Below are 21,719 nucleotides of genomic sequence, written 5' to 3'. Positions count from 1 at the left end.
GAGATGGCGGGGGTCCAAAGCATTTTTCGCTCCTTTCTTGAGGTTAATGGGATCCCAAGATCGTGTAGGGTTTGTGACCCTTCCATTTCCCGGATGATCCGGCTTGAACCCTGTCAGGCCGGTGAGGGCGTGTACATGGGGAAGTCTACCGACCCTCCCAATTTCTATATGTACCACTGTTTTTTTAGGAATTTAGGTGTCTGTCTTCCCTTCACTCAGTTCGAGTGTGATTTTTTGAACTTTATCAACTCGGCTCCTTGCCAGTTGCACCCCAATAGTTGGGGTTTTTTGAGGGCTTTTCAAGTCCTGTGTATAGTTTTAGGGATAGAGGTGTCTCTTCCCGTCTTCCTTCATTTTTACCAGTTGAAGTTAGGCGTTCCGCCATACGGCATACTATCTCTGAGTGGGAGTAGGGATGGGGGTTTGTTTACTCTCTACTCCCAGTCGTACAAAAATTTCAAACAAGAGTTTTTCCGAGTCGCTCTTGTGAATATCGACCCATTGGAAGATGGGGTGTTCTACTTCGGCAGGCTGCCGAAATTTCCCTTCTATTGGTGCCCCCAACCGTCTAGGTTTCATGGGGTGGGCCAAGTGAAGATATGACGGCTTCGGAGGCGGCCGCCATCGAGAACCTCGCCGCGCTTCCTCGTCCGCTGAATTGCAAGCTCGTTCTGTCGCTTGCGAACTCGGCGTACAAGGAGAGGGGCTTGGAGAGTGAGTATTTTGTTTTTTGGTGGTTTGTTGGAGTTTGTGTAAATTCCCTTTGCTGATGTGTTTTATTTCCTGTCTGTAGGTATCATGGGGAAGAACCTGTGGCGTGAGCTAAAGCATCGCTACAATGTTACCGAGCTCGAGGTCCCCGAGCCTCGAGAGGAAGATGTTTCCCCCTTGAAAGTTAACCGAAAAAGAAAGAGGGGAGCGAAGGAGGTCGGGGGGACCTCTGCCCCTCCAGATGCCGAAGGGGTGACCTCCAAGGCCGCCGATGCTGGTGCGGTGGACCTTACCGAGAGTCCACCGCCCAAGGGGGCTCCTTAGGTGGCCCTTGAGGAGGTAGCTCAGACTGCCGAGCAGGTTGCTCAATCTGCCGAGGTGGTGAGTACCTTGTCTCTTCAGCTTTTTGGTGTCTTCTATTGTGCTTTTCTGTGTTCTGACCTAGGGCCATTTTCCGCAGGCAAGAGATGTTGCCGAGGCGGTGACCCAGGCTGCTGGGCAGGCCGCCCAGGCTGCCGAGGTGGTGGCTCCAGCCACCGAGCAGGTTGCCCATGCTGCTGAGGTAAGTAGTGTTCCCTGATTTTCGTGATTTTCTGTATGTTGTCGTTTTTTTTTCCTTTTTTTGACATGGCGCTGGTTTTCGCAAACGAGGTCGGAGGTTCCTATCGCGGACTTTCTAGTTGCCGAGCAGGGGGCACCGGCTTCCGCCTCTGTCGAGGCTCGTGGCGAAGGGCCGAGTCTTGAGGTCCCTATGTCCACCCCTGTAGCTTCGGCGCCGTCGTCTGGTTCGTCGCAAGAGGCTTCCCGGAGCTGATACATAGCCCACCGCTTCGGGAAGGGCCTCTCCAAGGTGCGATTGGATCATGTGAGCGCCTCGGCTGATATGGACTCGTTATGGAGCGCGGGGGTGACCGCTGAGAAGTTCTTCCCTCCAGGCTCGCTAAGCTCTGAGGACCAGGGGCTGATAGATGAGGTCGGGCCTGTGGATAACTTTGATGCCGCCCAGGTCCTTCTGTAGAGGGCTATGGCCATCATGGGCCATTGGAAGCCTCAGTGGTCCAAGAAGCAGGCGGACCTTGCCAGACTGGGGGGCCGAGTTCAACCTCTGAGGGACGAGAACAAGGTCCTGAAGGGGGAGAATAAGGTCCTTAAGGAGGAGCACAAAGTCCTAAATTCCGAGCTCCGAGCTGCGCAGGGGGATTTAGTGAGGGTGCAGAAGTCCCTAGAGATTGCTCTGCGCTCGAATGAGAACTACGCTTCTCAGGTGGGCGAGCTGCGGGGGTTGGCCTCCTCGTCCCGAAGTCGGGTGCGCTTCCTCGAAGATAAGGTGACGTCTTCCCGTGGTCGGGTTCGCTCTTTGGAAGATGAGGTAACTTCCTTGAAGAGTGAGCTGGCGACGGCGGCCGAGAGGCGCTTTTGCGACGAGGTCGTGATTGGCGGCAAGGAGGAGGAGGTCGCCACCTTGAAAGCTGAGCTGGCGAGGCAGGAGGCGGCGAGGAAGGCGCTGGAGGAAACCGAACGATCTGTCGTGGTTGAACACAAGCGGGGTTTCCTCAAGGAAGCTCGCTAAGCAAGGCTTCTCGCCCCGGGGTTCGACTTCTCTGCCATGCATGTGGAGAAGGTGGTCCGCTTTGGGAAGTTGGTGAAGGAGGACGACCTCGAGGGTAGCTCCAGTGATAACGCCTCTGCGTAGGCCAGTTTAATGTTTTTGTATTCTATTTTTTTGTTCCTTGAATTCATGTATTGAACTCGGTAAACCTAGCTTTGTATATACGTATTTTGCTTTGTCTATTTGCGCTTAATTTTTACTGTTTTGCGCATTTTTGAGACTCGTTTGGTGTTTGTTGTGTGTTTTTATGCGTGGTGATGCTTTGCTCCGAGTTGGTCATGCCGAGGTTTAGACCTCGACCTTGGTTTTAAATGAATCTTTTCGAGAAGGTCCGAGTTTGACCTGAGGTTCGGACCTGACCTCGAATAAGAGTATTAAGGTTCATTTTTGACCTCATAATAGAGTTAGGTGAATTTTCCCGGGGTTTGAACTCGGCCTCGGATAGGGGTATTGAAGTTCGTATTCGACCTCAAAATTTTAACGAGGTTCGGACTCGACCTTGAATAAGAGTGTTGAGGTTCGTATTCGACCTCAGAATTTTCACGAGGTTCGGAGTCGACCTCTTAAGGTTCGTATTCGACCTCAAAATTTTAACGAGGTTCGGACTCGACCTCGAATGAGAGTGTTGAGGTTCGTATTCGACCTCAGAATTTTCACGAGGTTCGGAGTCGACCTCGAATAAGAGTATTAAGGTTCATTTTTGACCTTAGAATTTTAACGAGGTTCGGACTCGACCTCGGATAAGAGTGTTGAGGTTTGTATTCGACCTCAAAATTTTAACGAGGTTCGGACTTGACCTCTTATAGGCGTATTAAGGTTCGTACTCGACCTTAGTGAGAGTGAAAGCGGTTGGTTCGATTTCGTCCTTTATAAAAACAAAAAATAAGAATATGGATTGAGGAAAATGAGTGATTTTATTGATTGTGTCTGTGTGCCTCGTTAAAAACCCTCTCGGTCAAAGACTGAGGCGGGAAAAGAGTGCACAACTTCGTTCATACACTAAAAAGAAATAGAACTTAAGGAGCTACGGTGGGGGGATCCCCCTTGCTTTGCTTGCTGGACGAGGAGATCTTTAGACTCTCGGCGTAACACTGCTGAGCTGTCTTCTGATTTGCTCTGACGGAGATGATTTTACCGTTATTCCCTGGGAACTTCATGGTGAGGTGTGGAGTGGATACCACCGCTCCGAGCTGATTCAAGGTTGGCCTTCCGATAATGATGTTATAGGACGTGTTGGCCTCCACGAGGAGGTATCGAACCATGATTCTCCTTATATCTGGAGGTACTTCGAAAGTTGTCAGTAGGTCTACGTACCCGCGAGTGTGAACTCGCTCTCCTGCGAAACCGACTAAGGGCTCCGTGTGAGGTTGGATGAGAGAATGGGGGACGTCTAGCCTGAGGAACGTCGGCCAGTACAGGACGTCGGCCGAACTCCCTTGGTCAATGAGTGTCTTCTGTACCTCCCATTTGGCGACTTCCACCACGATAACCATGGGATCATCTTGGTTGCGGCAGACACTGTTGAGATTTCCGTTGAAACACTTTTGTTAATATTTGTAAATTCGTTTAATTCTATCAACGGTCTCAAACACGGCAAGTATACCGGCCGTTCAAGTAGTAAAAATATCGTATCCACAGGGATTAGAAGGTAATATAAGCATTTATTGACTATTCGTGGCTAAAGAATAATTCCAATTTCATAGTTTGTGCAGTGAATGCAAAGTTGTGACTATTGGAATGAAAGCTGTAAATAAATATTGTTTTGTGAGTGGAAAAGGTAAGGAATGGTATTGTGGTATTGTGAGGTTGTGGGGGTCAGATTTCACCAAACGTAACACTAATGTATCCTTAATCTCTTGTTGAATTCATTGCTTAGTCAACCCATAAGTTTACTCAAACCTAATCCCTTAGAGAAAGAGCCTAGGTGCGGATATTGAATATCAATCCCTTGAGTACCCAATATCTACACCCGCATTACGGGCTAGGGTTTAAGACTACTAATGGGTCAAGCTCTATCCCTAGATACAATCACCACTAGGCATATGTTTCAGAACTAGTTTCAAAGGTTATTTTCCAATACCCATGGAACCTTAAATCATGCAAAGGGTGATCAATCCAAAGCAAGCATTAAGAATAGAAACAAACACAACAAAGAATAAAACAACATGTATATATATCATTAAAATCGTAAAGATTACAATAGAGTACGTTGGTTACATCTAACCCCACAAAATGGGTGAAACCACTCAACAAAGAGGGCAAATACAAAATAGAGATGAAAGGAGGATGAAGAACCGAAGGAAAGATCCGCACACGGACGATCCCAAGCCCTGGGAATCCCTTCTGCAGCTCCTGGAGGCGCCCAATGTGAGAATGGAGAGAAAGATCCCCGAAAATGGCTTCAAATACGAGCCTGGGAGATCAGATTAGGGTTCCGCGCCCGGCGTACAATTCTTCCCGCCAGGCGCAAGTTCTTCCAGAGAAGTCAAGCACTCTCTGTCTCAACACAAGCCCGACGCAATTCCTTTTGCGCCCGGCTTAATTCCTTTTGCGCCCGGCGCAATATAACTGGCAGAGATGAAATACTCTGTTTTTGTCACGCCCAGCGCAGGTTATATTGAGCCCGGCGCAGAACCTCTTCTCTGCTCCTTAGCTTCTTAGGTTTCCAATCCTAAGAGTCTTCAATCCTCAAGTCACTAGCTCAATACCTGCACAAAAAATGAGGTGTATTAAGGTATTGTTAGCTGAATTTGGGTTAGTTATATCTGCACACAAAATGAACCAAAAAGAGAATAATTATATTGCAATGGTTCAAAGGATGAGTGGAGTTTGTTCAATAAGTCTCATCCAAAAAGAGGTAAAATTGAGACTTAACAGACACCCGCGTAGTCCTCGTTAGAGAAGGAGATTGGCGGTGAGCTTTGGTGCGAGGCCGAGGTGGTAGAGTGGATGCAATTGATATTCCTTAGGTGCCTCTTCTAGGCCGAGCTGCTGGCGCCTCCCCCGGCGAAACCACCTGCAATTGTGTTAATTACTCCCCGTAAGGGGGTTATCCCTGTCTCCTGGCTTATCTCGGCCTGCACTGCACCGCCAGCATTTTGTTGGGAGCCAGAGGGTTGGTCCGTGCGAGCTCCTGAACCTCAGCCTCTGCCCCGAACCGACCGCCATAGCCTCCTCGGTGACCCTGCTGTCTCTGGATGTACTGGCCGAGGTGGCCTGCCTGGATGAGCTCTTCGATACGGTCCCAGAGCGTGCGACATTCCTCCGTGGTGTGACCGTGGTTCCTGTGGTATCGACAATGCTTGGACTTGTCGGCACTATTGGGAGTGTGGCCTGGCGGTGGAAGGGCGAGTAGGTTGTTGTTGCTGGCTTCTTCCAGGATGTGGACTCTGGGTGCGTTTAGGGGAGTGTAGAAGTCATATCTCCCCCCCTGTTTGGCCTGGCTGACTTCTTGAACTGGCTGTCATTGTTGACTTTGATCTTATCGTTGTGCCCCTATTCTGGCTTCGCTGGTCCTTTTCCGCGAACCTGGTCACGGAAGGCGGAGTGTTCCTCCATCTGGATGTAGCCTGCAGCGCGGGTGCGGAGCTCGTCCATGTCGCGGGGAGACTCACGACACAGGCTGTCGACGAATGGCCCGGGCTTGAGTGCCATGAGCATGGCATGTAGGGCGACCTCGGGATTCAGGTTCCTGATCTTGATCGAGGTGGCAGCGAATCGTTCCATGAACGCCCAAAGTGGTTCGTCGTCGTTTTTCCTGAGACTGGCCAGGGCGGCTGAAGTTACATGGTGAGGTCGGCTCGTCGCATATTGCGCGGTGAACCTCCTGACTAGGGTGCCGAAGCTGTCAATGGACTCGGCAGGCAGTTGGGTGTACCAGTTGAACGTGACCCCCTTAAGTGAGGTCGGAAACACCCTACACAAGATGGCATCGTTGTTAGTGTAGAGATTTATCTGTGTTGTGTACAGGTTGATGTGCTCATCCGGGTCCGTCGTGCCATCATAGCGATCGAGGTGAAGAGGCTTCCACCCGTGAGGGAGTGGTGTTTCCATAATGCAATCCACAAAGGGGTGGCGACGGAAGGTTGCCTGATCTCCTGCGGCATGAGTAGGAGCCTTGCTGACTTCATGGGTCGGCTTGTGTGTCGGTGCATGAGACCGATGTGAAACAGGTCTGGGGGTTGGAACCCTAGTTGCAGTCCGGGATTGGGAGACTGAGTGCTCCTCTTCCTCATTGTGGTTGCCCGTATGAGGAGGATGATCGGAGTGGTGTCAAGGGAGTTGAGTGCGGATTCGCTCGTTGTCGGCGCGTAGCGCCGCCAGGTCAGCTTCATTAGCGGTACACATTGCCGCTAGGTCAGTGTCGTGCTTGGCGCGCATGTTTTGTAGGTCGGTAGCGTGTTGCTGCCGCATCTGTTTGACCTGGTCGATTAGTCTCCTCAACGCTGCTTCGTTATCCATGGTAGTTGAGTGATTTGCGTCGTCTGTTGTGCGTCTTCTATGGCTTCTGGTGAAAACCATAAGCGTGGCCGATAAGAGCTGTCTTGATCGGCCCCACGGTGGGTGCCAAATGTTCTTACCGGAAATCTGCTGTAGAGCTGATCCGCCAGGTAAGATCGGTGAGCCTCCTTCGCTGGTACGCTTGATGCTCCAAGATGGGGGTGGTACCTGCAAAAGAGACTCCGATGCTAAAGTTAGGGTTTGTATGAGTATGAATCTCGTATATATAATGCACGTACCTTGATGTATGTTAGGGTTGCGTTGGGCCTTGGGCCTGAGATTAGTTGTGATTTGATTAGGTAGAGGATCTCGCCTAGACCGGGATTCCCCGTGATCAGTTACGATCTATTTAAGTGCCGAGCTGACGCCGCGTGGCGCGTGTCTGAGGTCAACTCGTGCTGTGGTACCGAGCTCGGAGCTCGGCTTCGGAGTATGGATAGTACATAAATATAATATAATGTTATATAAAGTATTATCTATTAAAAAGATGTTATTAATGCAAAATTATTTTAAGAATTTATATATTTTAAAATAATGAAGGATAAGATGGGACGACTCAAAGTATAACTCGAACACATCCTAAAACTTATATTAATATATTTTTAAGACTCGATCTGTTCAAATTAACAAGAGATCGAGTTGAGCCCATGTAAATAGATTAAGCTTTACTCACTCATGTTTAAGTGTACTTTTTTTTTGGCCAATTAAAATTTCTAGATAAATTGGGACTTAAATTAGTGGTTGAAATTTTTTTTAAAAGGAAATCTTATACCCAAAATGTGATTCACATAAGCATGAGGTTGTTGTTCAATCCAAACAAAATATTCTAGATTAAAAAATGAATAATTATAAAATTATATTCTTAAAACAAATAAAAATGTGGTTGAAAGTGAAGACTTCACTAAAGGTACAAGTACTTCAAGAGAGACTAGTTATTAATGAAGTTGGTAATTATTTCGAACTAATAACATGGTTATAAAAAAAATGATATGACATTTGAGGAATTGTTTTTTGTTATAATGTAATTAGAATATAAGACCTCATACAATCACATTCATTGGTACAAAAACTACATATTATTTTAGGTTTCTACATCAATTGTTTCACAATTGATGTATTAAAAAAATTATTTTGTAAATAAATAAATGTTAAGAACACATTTTCTAACATGATTTTTTTCTCCTCATTACTTGCAACATATTCAAGAGATATTAGAACACATACATTAAAAGTGTTGCACACTCCATAATTCTTAAGAAGGTTTAACCTATTTGCATTGTTTTTTAATTTTTGGACAACTTGAAAAGAACCACCTTTTGGTTAAGTTTAGACTTCCTTTTAGTAGAAAATCTTTCTCATCTCAATCTAATTTGGCGTCAATGGGGAGAATCTAATGTCAAAGACTCAAGTCAGTAATGGACTAGAGGCCAAGTATGGGTGAACTAATACTCAGTTCGGTTCATTCGAGCTAGTCATGAGGTCAAGTTTTCCAAATTCCACAATTGTGTCGATGATGAGGGTTATTTCCTTTATATTGCAATGTTCATGATGGTGGAAGTACTTGTAATGACATTTCGACGTTCAAGTTAGAGAGAAGTTTAGGGTAAGTGTAAAAATTAGGTTATGATACATAGTGTTCCATATATAGGTCATTAATCTTATCTATAGGTTTAGAGATAATGTTATATGACATCTTGAGAAATATATTTCAGTAATCGAGTTAAATGATATATACGTTAAATAATCCATAAATTATTTCATTATATCTTAATTATTTTTCTTTCAACTTTTGTAAATAAGATCGAAAGTTAGAGTTGATAATTTAATGATTGCCTTTAGAAAATTTAAGATCTTAATAACAAATTTTTATAATTTAAAAATATTTGAGATCAACATATATTTTAAACCTAAATTATATTAATATGTTGTATACATCAAAACTATAGTTGTGACACCCATTTTACCCCAACAAATAATGCAATTAAATAAGGAATAAATTCATTAACAACTTGGGTAACATAGGTTCACATGTAACCCACCTCTGAACGCTCAATCAAATAAAATAGTCATAAAACATAAAGTTTTCAACAGTGTTTAAACAAGAAAGAAATATTAATCAAATTAAAAGGTAAAATCCTATTCTAATATCATTGTCCCAATGTCACACTATCCGAGTAAACCCATCGCTTTAGCTCTCAACACCTTGAGTGTTGACCTTGTCACTCACACCATTACCTAAACTACACCACAACGAATACAAGTGAGAAAAATGATTATTCATATATGACACAAGAAAAGACTCCCACCTAAACATATAATCAAGCCTCATACAATTCACAATAATTACCAATAACAACATTATTATTACATAAATACTTACTAGTATCCCCACTATCACATCATCATACAACTCATCCATCATGCTCATGCTCACGTTAATGCATATACAATACAATCTCCCAAGAAACATCAACTCAGGATGCCGCACATGTACAATAGGTGAATTTTCTCAATCTCTTTAGGCATCGCTATGCATGGCCACACTGTTTACATCACTTATGATTGGTGTCACACTGTTAATCACCACTTATGCTAGTGTATAAAATTGCATCCCCTATTAATCACCACTTATGGCTAGGGTAAATGTGTATGCAACATGCACCAATGCTAATGTCATGTCACCTCATCCAATATTCATCATTTCTATCCATGCCAATGCACAATTAGATATAGGGTCACATCTTACAACCATCAATAACATTTTGTACATCAACTCATCTAGATACACATCATTCATACTTATTCATAAAATAATCATTACTGAACATCATACAATTCACAATCATCATCAAAATTGATCAATATAACATCATATTTCACAATCTCACATCAAACTCATTCAATCATATCATAAGCATTATAAGGCATCACTAAGAAATCATAAAGTATCATAAACATGCCTTAAAAGGGATCCCAAAACGTAAAAAATGCAAACTGAAACAAAACACCCAAATCGGGCACCATAAATCTTGATAACTTGACCTTTACTCACTATTTTGACCATAACTTGAGTTATAAACATCCTTTTTGAGTGATTCCAATGCCATTGGAAATATAACATCTAAGGCTACAACTTTCATGAATAACACGAATCCTAAAAATGTCTTAAAGATCACCTTTCATGGCTAACAATACAAAACTTAATATTTCGCGTACTAGAATGGAGACTGAACTCATAACTCGCATAACTCAATCAATTCTTAACATTTTTACACGATTCTGGAGTCTAAATTATAGCCCCGAGTGTTTACTTTCTAACCCAACAAATGGAAATTGATTTGGTTAATCACACATAAAGATATTACAAAAATACTAAGGTACATCCATAAGTAAAATCTTTCAATTACTCATTAATTCATATAATTAAGGGTGTTAATCAATCTACAAGAATCCTAACTTATAAAGCACTTAATTATCATCTAGATCATCAAATTTATCAAACAATATAACAACCATAATTATAAATCAATATAAAACTTAATTGAATCGTCAATTTCAGCGTCAAAACAAAAAACGGACAATCTTAGGGATTTTGTCCCTAACGCATTCAATTAATATCCTGATCATTAATTTAACCAATACGACAAACATATTGATAAATCAATATAAAATACAATTGAATAATTAATTTCAGTGCTAGAACAAAAAACGGACAATCTTAGGAATTTTGTCCTTAATGCATTCAATTATTATCATGATCATCAATTTTACCAAACAATACGACAAACACATTCATAAATCAATATAAAACCCAATTGAATAATCAATTTCAGTGCTAGAACAAAAAATGGACAATCTTAGGAATTTAGGAATTTCTCCCATTCCCATTCTCTCTTGTGATCCCACATATGAATGAACTCATTTCCCTCCTCGTACCTTATTGTGATGACAGTCTGATGTAGTTTGAGACAATTCTGAGCACTTTTCCCTATAACTCATTTTTTCTCTTCCTTCTCTCTCAGTCTTTTAGAATGCAAAATGAGACAAATTAGGATAAACTCCGTCTAATCCCTCTTTTAAAAGCTCACTAAACCAGGTCAACTTGACTCATTTATCTTCTCTAATTAAATCAAATAAATTAATATAATAAAATAATTCCTCATGTATAGAAATAAATAATTCTGACCATAATATAATAATATTTGATAATATTAGTATTTTAGAAAATAGGATGTTATAGTAGTAATGAAATAAAAATGGAGAGGGTGTAAACTAATTGAGTAATAACTTTTTAATTAATAAAAAATAGTAAATTAAAAGAAGTAGAAAGAACACAACCATAACATCCAATCCAAATCACGCATTTCTTCATTGATTTATTTAAGTTCTATTACTTTATTATTCGAAAAAAATTATCCAACTAGAAAAAATGAGAAAAAAATCTATCATTTCCCATTCGAAACAAATGATTGTGGTGGGTGAAAATTGAAAGAAAATTAGGGTTACAATTTCTATTATCTTGGCAAAAAAAAAAACAGAGGGAGAAAAAGGAAGAAGAAGAACTATTCCTTCATGATGCTATCCTCTACAACGTCGATCCATGACCACAACATGAAGGTCCACTCAATGGTTGCCAATGGCGAGCTTATCATGATGGTGGCGAAGGAGCATGAGGAAGAGCATGGGGATGATGATTGAGGTGTTGTAGTAGACTCGTGTTTGTACATAAATACATGAATGAGTGAGAGAATAACACATTCTTTTATTAATTTCTTGTATCCTTTAAAACTTAGTATAAATATTAAATTTTAGATATTTTGAAACTAGATTCTCAGAATATTATTGTTGAATAATAATAAAAATATTTGGAGAAAGCTTTATCCTTTGCAATGACAATTTTCATCTTTTCTTTTTCAATTTTTATTTACAGTGTGTGTTCTTTGGATTTAGACTCTAGAATTGTGTAAAAATATTAAGAATTGGTTGAGTTATAAGTTCAATCTCCATTACAGTGCATGAAATAATAAGTTTTGTATTGTTAGCCATGTGATGTGAGATGACCTTAACAAAATTTTTAGGCTTCGTGTTCTTCACAAAAGTTGTAGCCTTGGATATTATCTTTCCAATGCCATCGGAATCACTTAAAAAGGATGTGTATAACTCAAGTTATGGTCAAAATAGTGAGTAAAGATCAAGTTGTCAGGATTTATGACGTCCGACGTGAGTGTTCTATTTTCAGTTTGCATTTTTGGCATTTTGGGACCGCTTTTTTGGCATGTTTGTGATACTTTAAGATTTCTTAGTGATGCCTTATAATACTTATGATATGATTGAATGAGTTTAATGCAGGATTGTGAAATGTGGCATTATATTGATGAATTTTGATGATGATTATGAATTGTATGATGTCCAGTAATGATTATTGTATGAATAAATATGAATGGTGTGTATCTAGATGAGTTAATGTACAAAATGTGATTGATGGTTGTAAGATGACTCTATATGAAAGAGTCTTGACAGAGAGGAATAAAGGAAAAGCAACTCAGTTTGGGAATTTCTCTTTGATTCATTGATCAACGCCAGAAACAAAAGAATACAAATTCAACTATATATAATAGTTGAAACTGAAATTTAATTATATCATAAAGCTAACAAACTGAAATATAATTATCTAATTGAATTAGTTTCTAACAAATTCAATTATAACAGAAAGCTAACAGATTAATCCTAATACCCCCTCTCAAGGTGGGTCATAGATGTTAACAAGGCCCAACTTGTACACATTTTGATGAAATGGATTGGGGTACAAGGCTTTTGTGAAACAATTTGCTAGTTGACAGCTCGAGGGAACATGAGACAATAGGATGAGACCATCTTGTATCTTGATTCGTATGAGGTGACAATCAACCTCAATATGTTTTGTCCTTTCATGAAAGGAAGGATTTTTGGCAAGCTGAATGGCAGATTCACTATCTGAAAAAGTGCAAAAAGGAACTTGAATGTTGAGACACAAATCATCACAAAGATACTTGATCCATTGTAATTCACAAGCAAGTGAAGCTAAGGCTCTATACTCAGCCTCTGTTGAACTTCTAGAGACTGTAGATTGCTTTTTGGATTTCCATGAAATTAAAGATTTTCCAAAAAAAACACAGTATCCAGTAATAGACTTTCTGCTAATTTGACAGGTAGCCCAATCTGAATCTGAGAAGGCTTGAATGTTATGATCATTATGAGTTGAATAAAATAATCCCAATCCTGGAGCTCCTTTCAAATATCTGAGAATTCTTCTTGCTGCCTGCATGTGAGACGTCCTTGGTTTGGAAACAAATTGGCTAATATGTTGAACTGCAAAAGCTATGTCAGGTCTTGTGTTAGTCAAATACAAGAGCCGACCAATCAATCTCCTAAAAGAAGTAGCATTAACTAGGAGGTCTCCTTCATCATAATTCAATCTTATAGAAGCATTGGCAGGAGAATTGGCTGGTTTACAACAAGTTAAACCATATTCAGAAATGATCTCCAAGCAATATTTCCTTTGGGTCAATATGAGACCAGCTTTAGATCTGGAAACTTCAAAACCTAAGAAGAACTTCAAATCACCAATGTCTTTGATTTGAAATTGATTATGAAGTGCTATTTGAATTTGTTAATTTCAGCTAGACTATTTCCTGTGAGCACTATATCATCAACATATACTAATAGTGCTGTAAAAGAGGATTTTTCTTTTTTAATAAATAGGGAATGGTCAGCTGAACTTTGAATATATCCAAGGGCAAGAAGAGCTGAATTGAGCTTCTGATTCCATTGTCGACTGGCTTGCTTTAAGCCATATAGGGATTTTTTAAGTTTGCACACAAGACTCGGGTCAGAAATGGTCATTCCAGGAGGTGGCCTCATGTAAACCTCCTCCTTGAGTTCCCCATGTAAAAAGGCATTATCCACATCCAATTGGTGGAGGAACCAATTGTTGGAAACAACAATTAATAAGAGAAACCTCACAGTAGTCAGTTTGGCTACAGGAGAAAAAGTTTCAAAGAAATCTACCCCCTCTGTCTGTGTAAATCCTTGTGCAACTAATCTTGCCTTATATCTTTCCAATGTTCCATCTGCCTTGTACTTAACTTTGTAAACCCATCTACAACCCACAATTGGTTTTCCTGGAGGAAGCTTCACCAAAGACCAAGTCTTGTTAGTTTCTAGAGCTGTGAGTTCTACCATCATAGCTTCTTTCCAACAATCCTGCTGGTTTGCTTCTTTAAAAGATTTTGGTTTCGTGTGAGTAGAAACAGAAAGACAAAAAAAAGTATGGCTATCAGAACACTTGGAATAAGAGAGATATGATTGTAAAGGATATGGAGTAGTTCTTTTAGATGAAGAAGAAACACAATTGCCACAGTAATAGTCAGACAAATATGATGGAGGTTTTTTAGGCCTTGAAGAAATTCTTATAGGAAGTCCAGTGACTTGATCTTGAGAGTTTTCAAGATTTTGATTATGATTAGTAATATGATCATGAAAATCTTGTGTTTGACTAGGAATGTCAACATTAATCAAAGAATCAAAATTAGAAAAATCAATGTTACTACTAATAGAAGTATCAAAGAAATCATTAATATTAGCGAAATCATTAATATTAGCGTTTGCATCAGTAAAAGGAAAAACTTTCTCATAGAAAACAACATTTCGGGAAACAAGAAAAGATTGTGATTGTAAGTTCAAAAGAAGGTACCCTTTAGTGCCAGGTTTGTATCCTAAGAAAATACATTTAGAAGCCCTTTTATCAAACTTTGTTCTTCCCGAAGCTAGAGTATTTGCAAAGGCTAAACAACCAAAAGTTTTAATATTTGTGAAATCAGGAATAGAACCAAAAATCATTTCATAAGGAGACTTTTGATTTAGAAAGGGTGTAGGTAATCTATTTATAATATAAACAGAATGTCTAATAGCATAAGACCATAATTTTATAGGTAGTTTAGATTGAAAAAGTAAAGCACGACCAACATTTAGAATATGTTGATGTTTCCTCTCAACAATTCCATTTTGTTGAGGGGTTTCCGGGCAAGAAGTTTCATGAAATATGCCTTTTTTTGTAAAAAAATCTTGTAAAAAAAATTCTCTACCATTGTCAGATCTTAACTTTTGTAATTTTAAACTAAATTGATTCTCAATCAAGGTTATAAAATCTGGGAGAATGGTTTTTACTTCAGCCTTTTATTTTAATAAGTGAACCCATGTAAATCTACTAAAATCATCCACAATCGTAAGGAAAAATCTGTGTCCTTCAGAAGAAGGTGTACCATACGGGCCCATATGTCAACATGAATTAATTCAAAAAATCTAGAGCTCTTAGTAAAACTAACAGAATAAGGTAATTTCTTTTGTTTAGCATAATGGCATGTATCACAAGGATTTGAACAATCAAAAGAAATTTTATTATATTGTGAACGTAATTGTTGCAACACTTTATTAGAAGGATGGCCTAATCTACAATGCCACAACATTGAATCATCAGTAGTAGTTACATTGGAACTTTTATGTAAAATGTTACAAGAATTGCTAGAAGAATTCAAGTCACTAGAATCCATTAAGTAGAATAAGCCATGTCTCTTTTTAGCTACTCCAATCGTCTTGAAGTTGCATTTCTGTACAATCATACAAATATATTGACAAAAAATGACTAAGCAATCGATAGTATTAAGAAGCTTAGGAATAGAAATAAGATGCACAGCAAAATCAGGAACATATAGAGCATTTTTCAAAGTTAAATCTCCTAATTGAATGTCACCAGAAAAAGAAGTAGTAACAGTAGTATTGTTGGATCGAGCGCTTACCACTAGGCCAAAAGCTATAACTGATAGTCAGGGCGCAACTCTTTTTACTTAAGAGCGCAGCAGCCCAAGCGCCATGATTCGACAGTGACTTGGCCCACCTAGCCTCCGCCACGAGACAATTGATGCAACCCGCAACAATCTCCCCCTCAACAATTGCCCCGCTGGGTATCAAACTCATGACCTTGGCTCTGATACCAATTGTTGGATCGAGCGCTTACCACTAGGCCAAAAGCTATAACTGATAGTTAGGGCGCAACTCTTTTTACTTAAGAGCGCAGCAGCCCAAGAGCCATGATTCGACAGTGACTTGGCCCACCTAGCCTCCGCCACCCGCAACAAGTATGATTAGGGAGTTTAACATTTATAGGTTTTATGGGTTTAAGAAACAAGAAAAAAGACTTTGAGGGACATATGTGATCTGTGGCACCATAATCAAGGATCCAAATATGAGAATTGGAAATACCTGAATGATTAACCATGGAATTTTGAACATGGTTGACAGAGGACGAATGGTCTTTGGATTGTTGGAGAAGTGCTAAAATGGCTTTATATTGTGCTTTTGAAAAAACGAATTGATCTTGGTTTGAACTTTCCTCCAGGTTGGCATTTTGTGAAGCTGTGTCTGGATCTACTTCAGCTAGGCTAGTAGATGGTTTGAAATTGGAAGAATTTCCTTTACCCTTGGTCCTATATCCGGTAGGAAATCCATGCTTGTAGAAGCATGTTTCAACAGTATGGTTAGTTTTGCCACAGTTGGTACAAAGCTTGTTACCTTTGCTAGTCCCTTTACTGGACTTACCATGATTCTTGGTATTGGTTGAAACTCCTCTGTTGAAGGAAGCTTGTTTGTTTTCATCTTAAAAATGTGTAAAAGCAACAGTATCTGAATGTGGCTGATGTTGAGAATTACCAACAAATTCTCGTTCATGCTGAAGAACAAGAGAGAAGGTTTTGACTATAGAAGGCATAGGTTCCATGAGCATCACCTGGGATCAGACTTGTGCGTACTCATCATTGAGACCACGTAAAAATCTAATGACACAGTCATCTTCTCGTTCTTTCTTTAGCTTCAAAATAAGCCCACAGGAACAAATCTTCGAACACGTACAGAGCAAAACACATCTGTACATTTCTAATTCTTTCCACAGGATCTTAAGACGAGTATAATACTCAGAAATGCTTGAATTACCTTGTCGACAATTCTGGATTTGATCTTGAAGATCTGCGATGTGAAACTTATCAAAATGTGAAAAACGATCGTGGAGATCTTTCCATATTTCAGAAGCTGTATCCATCCACATGATCGATTGTTTGATAGGAGGACTCATGGATCGAGTGAGCCAGGACATTACCATTCGATTGCATCTTTTCCAAGCTTCGTGCATGGGGTCTGAGCGTGGAGGACAAACAAGAGTGCCATAAACGAAATGTTCTTTATTCTTGGTTTCGAGGGCAACGATCATGTCGCACTCCCATTGATGAAAATTACCCTCGGTTAAGAGTGGTAAAACAAGAACGTGTTGAAGATTGAAGAATCTACATCTGGAAGATGTTCCCTAGAAGTTTTAGTTTTGATGTTTTGCTCATGTTGCTTTTTATTTTAAGCCTATGTCAAAAGGATAATGTATTGATTGTTTAAAAGATTAGGCTTGTATGTGTTTGTTTGTTATGTGTTAAAAATTAGTAATTAACATGAAGGTGAAAATATCATAATACTCATTTTTCTTATTTCATTCATTGTTGAGAACATGAAGTATTAATTTACTGAGTGTTTGAGACTTTAAATGAAAACTTGAAAACATCAGAAATTTTCTGAGTTAAGGAATAGATTACCTGAACTGGTAATAGATTACCTGACTCATGTTGAAAAACTGATTGATACTGGAATAATCGATTACCATGTGTGGTAATAGATTACCAAACTGATTCTGATGATTTCAAGAGGAAAAAGGATCGTGTTAATCGATTACCTCTTTAAAGTAATCGATTACCTCTGTTCCAAATGTGAGTTTTGTGTTATTTTGGCATCGTGTTAATCGATTACCATGTTAGGTAATAGATTAAAACAGGAGCTGAAACAATTAGTTCAGTTATTCTAACTCGTGGTAATAGATTACCATCACAGGTAATAGATTATCTCTGTTATGAATATAACTGAAATAACTGTTTCCTTGCACATAAAAATTATCTTTAAATAAGATTAAAACTGAAGTTTTTTTTCCAAGAAAAGAAGAGAAAAAAAAGAATTTTCACACACAGAAAAAAGAGAAATACTTACACGAACAAGAGAGACTTTTTTTTGAATACACATTACTGCAAAAGAGAAAAAGATTTTCTGAAAAAGAAAGAAAGAACATATCTGCTGAAAATCAACTTTTGGAAAAAGAAGTGTGCAAGATCAATTCAAGAAGATGAAGTTCATATAGAAAATTCATTCTAAACTGGTTTACGTTGTTGAAGATCATATCTACACGAACAGGTGTACTCGTTTCTGATCTTTTATTGTTTGGATGGTTTTAACTCTTGAGATTAGAGAATCTCTGGAAGAGTTGTGTAAAGAGAAATCTTGAGATAGGTTTTTCTCAAGTAGGATATTGTGGGATCAATATTCTTGGGTTATATGTTTCTTGTGGAGTCAAGAAATGGTTTGTTAATCTTGTAGGTGTCAAGATTTGCTTGTTAAATTCATTGATTGGATATTGCTTGTGCAGGGTGCATGTAAAGAATATCAATAGTGGATTTGACTGGATTTAGAGGTGTATCTAAATCTGAAACTGGATGTAGGCCTTTGGATGGCTGAACCAGTATATATCTTGGTGCATGATTTTCTTAACTCTTACACTCTTTACATTCTGTATAAGTTTCTTGATTAATGTTGTGTGAAGAAAAACATTATCTGCAGAAACTGAACTTTAAAGATTCTTGGTAATTGATAAATTCAATCTTTACATATCTTGTTATTCAAATCTTGTTGGATAAGCTGTGCATATATAACTCTGAATTACCTTTTATGTTTAAAGGTTTGTTTTAAATCAAGATTTGTTTGGTAAAGATTTAGAAAGCAAACAAGAAAAGGAAAAATAATATAGAATCTATTCAACCCCCCCTTCTAGATTCTAACCGTAGGGACCAACAATTGGTACCAGAGCTGTATCTTGTAAAACATTCAAGACTAGATCTTTAGAAAGGTTAGATGGCTGGTAATCAATTACCATTTGCTGAAGGTGCTTCTATAAACAGACCCCCATTGTTTTGTGGAGATAACTATCCCTTTTGGAAAGTTAGAATGAAAATTTTCATGGAATCTGTTCATAGAAATATTTGGCAGGCTGTAATCACAGATTACAAAATACCCACTAAGATAGAGGGAGGAAAAGAAATTGAGAAACCATATGATAGCTGGGATCAAAGTGAAATTAGAAGAGCAGAGAATGATGCAAAAGCTTTAAATATCATACATTCTGCACTAAATTCTGATGAATTTTTTAGAATTTCAGCTTGTTCTACAGCAAAGGAAGCTTGGGATTTAATCCAAGTAACACATGAAGGAACTCCAGAAGTGAGAAGAGCTAGAAAGAACACACTCATTCAGGAATATGAAACCTTCAGAATGAATCAAGGTGAAACTGTCATGGATATGCAAAAGAGGTTCATTCACATAATAAATCACCTAAAAGGATTAGGGAAAGACTTCGTGGAAGAAGAAGTAAATGTCAAAATCCTGAAGTCACTAAACAGAAGATGGCAACCAACTGTCACAGCAATTACAGAGTCAAAGAACTTAGCTCAGATGACAAGTGCTGAGTTATTTGGAAAGCTAAGAGAATATGAGATGGATCTGTCAAGGATTGCTGATGAAGAACAAAAAGATAAAAAGGCAAAAGGTCTGGCCTTAAAGGTAAAAGAATCCTCAAGTGATGAAGAGGATAGCAGCAATGAAAGTTCTGAACAAGAAGAATTAAATCTAATGGTGAAGAATTTCAGAAAATTCATGAGAAGGAAGAACAACAATAAGAGATTCTCCAGTCAGAAGAAATCCTTCAAGAAGAATGAAAACTCATCTCCAAAGTTCAAATGTTTTGAATGTGGAAAAGCTGGACACATGAGAGCTGACTGTCCAAGCCTGAAAAAGAATGAGGAGACGAAACAAAAGTTCAGATCAAAGAAAAAGAAAGCATACATAGCATGGGAAGATAATGCCTCAACAACTTCAAGTAATAGTGATGAGGATCAGGAAGCAAATCTCTGTCTCATGACCAAACATAATTCAGATTATGAGGTATATGATTCTGACTCATCTATTGACTCGTATGATGAATTGCAAAATGCATTTGCTGAACTGTATGCTGAAGCAAAGAAATTAGAAAAATCAAATAATGTTTACAAAAAGAAAATGACACACATGAGAGATAAAATTTCTGATTTAGAGAATGATAACAGGAAACTACTTTCAGATATCTCTAAACTAAAGTCACCATGTGAGAACTGTGAAACATTGTATGCTGCATTAAAAGCAAAGGATAAAGAAAAACAGAATGTTAATGTTATGAAATCCATTAATTCCCACTCATGTAACTATTGTATGAAATCTGGTCATAACTACTACAGATGCATGATAAGGAAATTTGGCATTCCTAGTGGAAAATATAAATGGATTAAGAAATTAGATTATGTACTCACTGATTCTCCAGGACCCAAGATCCATTGGGTACCAAAATCAAATTGAATAACTTGTGTTGCAGGTGTGCTTGAGAGCAAAGCAATCAATGTGGTACTTAGACAGCGGCTGCTCAAGACACATGACAGGAGATAAAAGCAAATTTATCTCATTACAGGAAAAAGAAGGAGGATCTGTAACATATGGAGATAACAACAAAGGCAGAATACTAGGCTCAGGCAGTGTTGGTAACAATTCCAATACTCTCATTGAAAATATCCTGTATGTAGAAGGTCTCAAATATAACCTGCTTAGTATTAGCCAGCTTTGTGACAAAAATTACAATATCTCTTTTAATAATCAATGCTGTATGGTTTGTGATAAGGAATCAAATGAAGTCCTGCTTATAGGAAAAAGAGTCAATAACATATACATCTTAGACTTAGAGCATTCATCATCCAATTCTTGTCTCACATCACATGATAATGTAACATGGTTATGGCATAGACGCATTGCACATATAAATGCAGATCAGTTAAATAGACTTGCATCTAAAGATCTTGTTAGTGGTCTTCCAAAGATCAAGTTCTCTAAACAAGGACTTTGTGATGCATGTCAAAAGGGAAAGCAGACTAGAGCTTCTTTTAAATCAAAGAAAGTTATGTCAACCTCTAGACCGCTGGAACTTTTGCACATGGATCTCTTTGGACCATCAAGAACCAAAAGTCTAGGTTGAAACACTTATGCTTTAGTTCTCATTGATGACTACTCCAGATTCACATGGGTTGCATTTATATCCCATAAAGACAATGCTTTTAAAGCCTTTAGAATCATTTCAAAAAGAATTCAGAATGAAAAGGACTTGAAAATTAAATCTTTGCGAAGTGATCATGGTGGTGAATTTCAAAATGAATCTTTTCAAACTTTTTGTGAAGAAAATGGTATTAATCACAATTTTTCTGTCCCTAGAACTCCTCAACAAAATGGAGTTGTAGAGAGGAAAAATAGATCTCTAATAGAGCTAGCAAGAGCCATGTTAAATGAAAATGGTTTACCAAAATACTTTTGGGCTGATGCAGTAAGCACTGCATGCTATGTTCTAAATAGAATCTTGATTAGACCTATGTTAAAGAAAACACCATATGAGCTTTACAAAGGAAGAAAGCCTGACATTTCACATTTTAAAGTGTTTGGCTGTAAGTGTTTTGTTCTGAATAATGGAAAAGACACTCTTGGAAAATTTGATGCTAAGGCTGATGAAGGAGTTTTTATTGGATATTCTGCAATTAGCAAAGCATATAGAGTCTTTAACAAAAGTACCTTATCTGTTGAAGAATCTATACATGTTACTTTTGATGAAACTAACATCCTTGAAAAAGGAAAATCTCTTAATGATGAAGATGAGATA

General features: G+C 38.8%; 1 long non-coding RNA gene across 1 annotated transcript; it reads right to left on the bottom strand.

The window, feature by feature from the left end:
• Nucleotides 1-8,717: 8,717 nt before the first annotated feature.
• Nucleotides 8,718-10,848, bottom strand: LOC145957101 (uncharacterized). Its single transcript, XR_014433522.1, has 2 exons — nt 10,757-10,848; nt 8,718-9,060 (listed from the first exon to the last, which is right to left on the bottom strand). It is a non-coding gene; the product is annotated as an uncharacterized LOC145957101 (long non-coding RNA).
• Between the last annotated feature and the right edge of the window lie 10,871 nt (nt 10,849-21,719).

This window comes from Cajanus cajan, chromosome 4 (assembly GCF_000230855.2).
Source record: "Cajanus cajan strain Asha chromosome 4, NIPB_CcT2T_4, whole genome shotgun sequence".
NCBI lineage: Eukaryota > Viridiplantae > Streptophyta > Magnoliopsida > Fabales > Fabaceae > Cajanus > Cajanus cajan.
The sequence above is the reverse complement of the archived record's forward strand: the minus strand, read 5'-3'. Positions and strand labels throughout refer to the sequence as shown.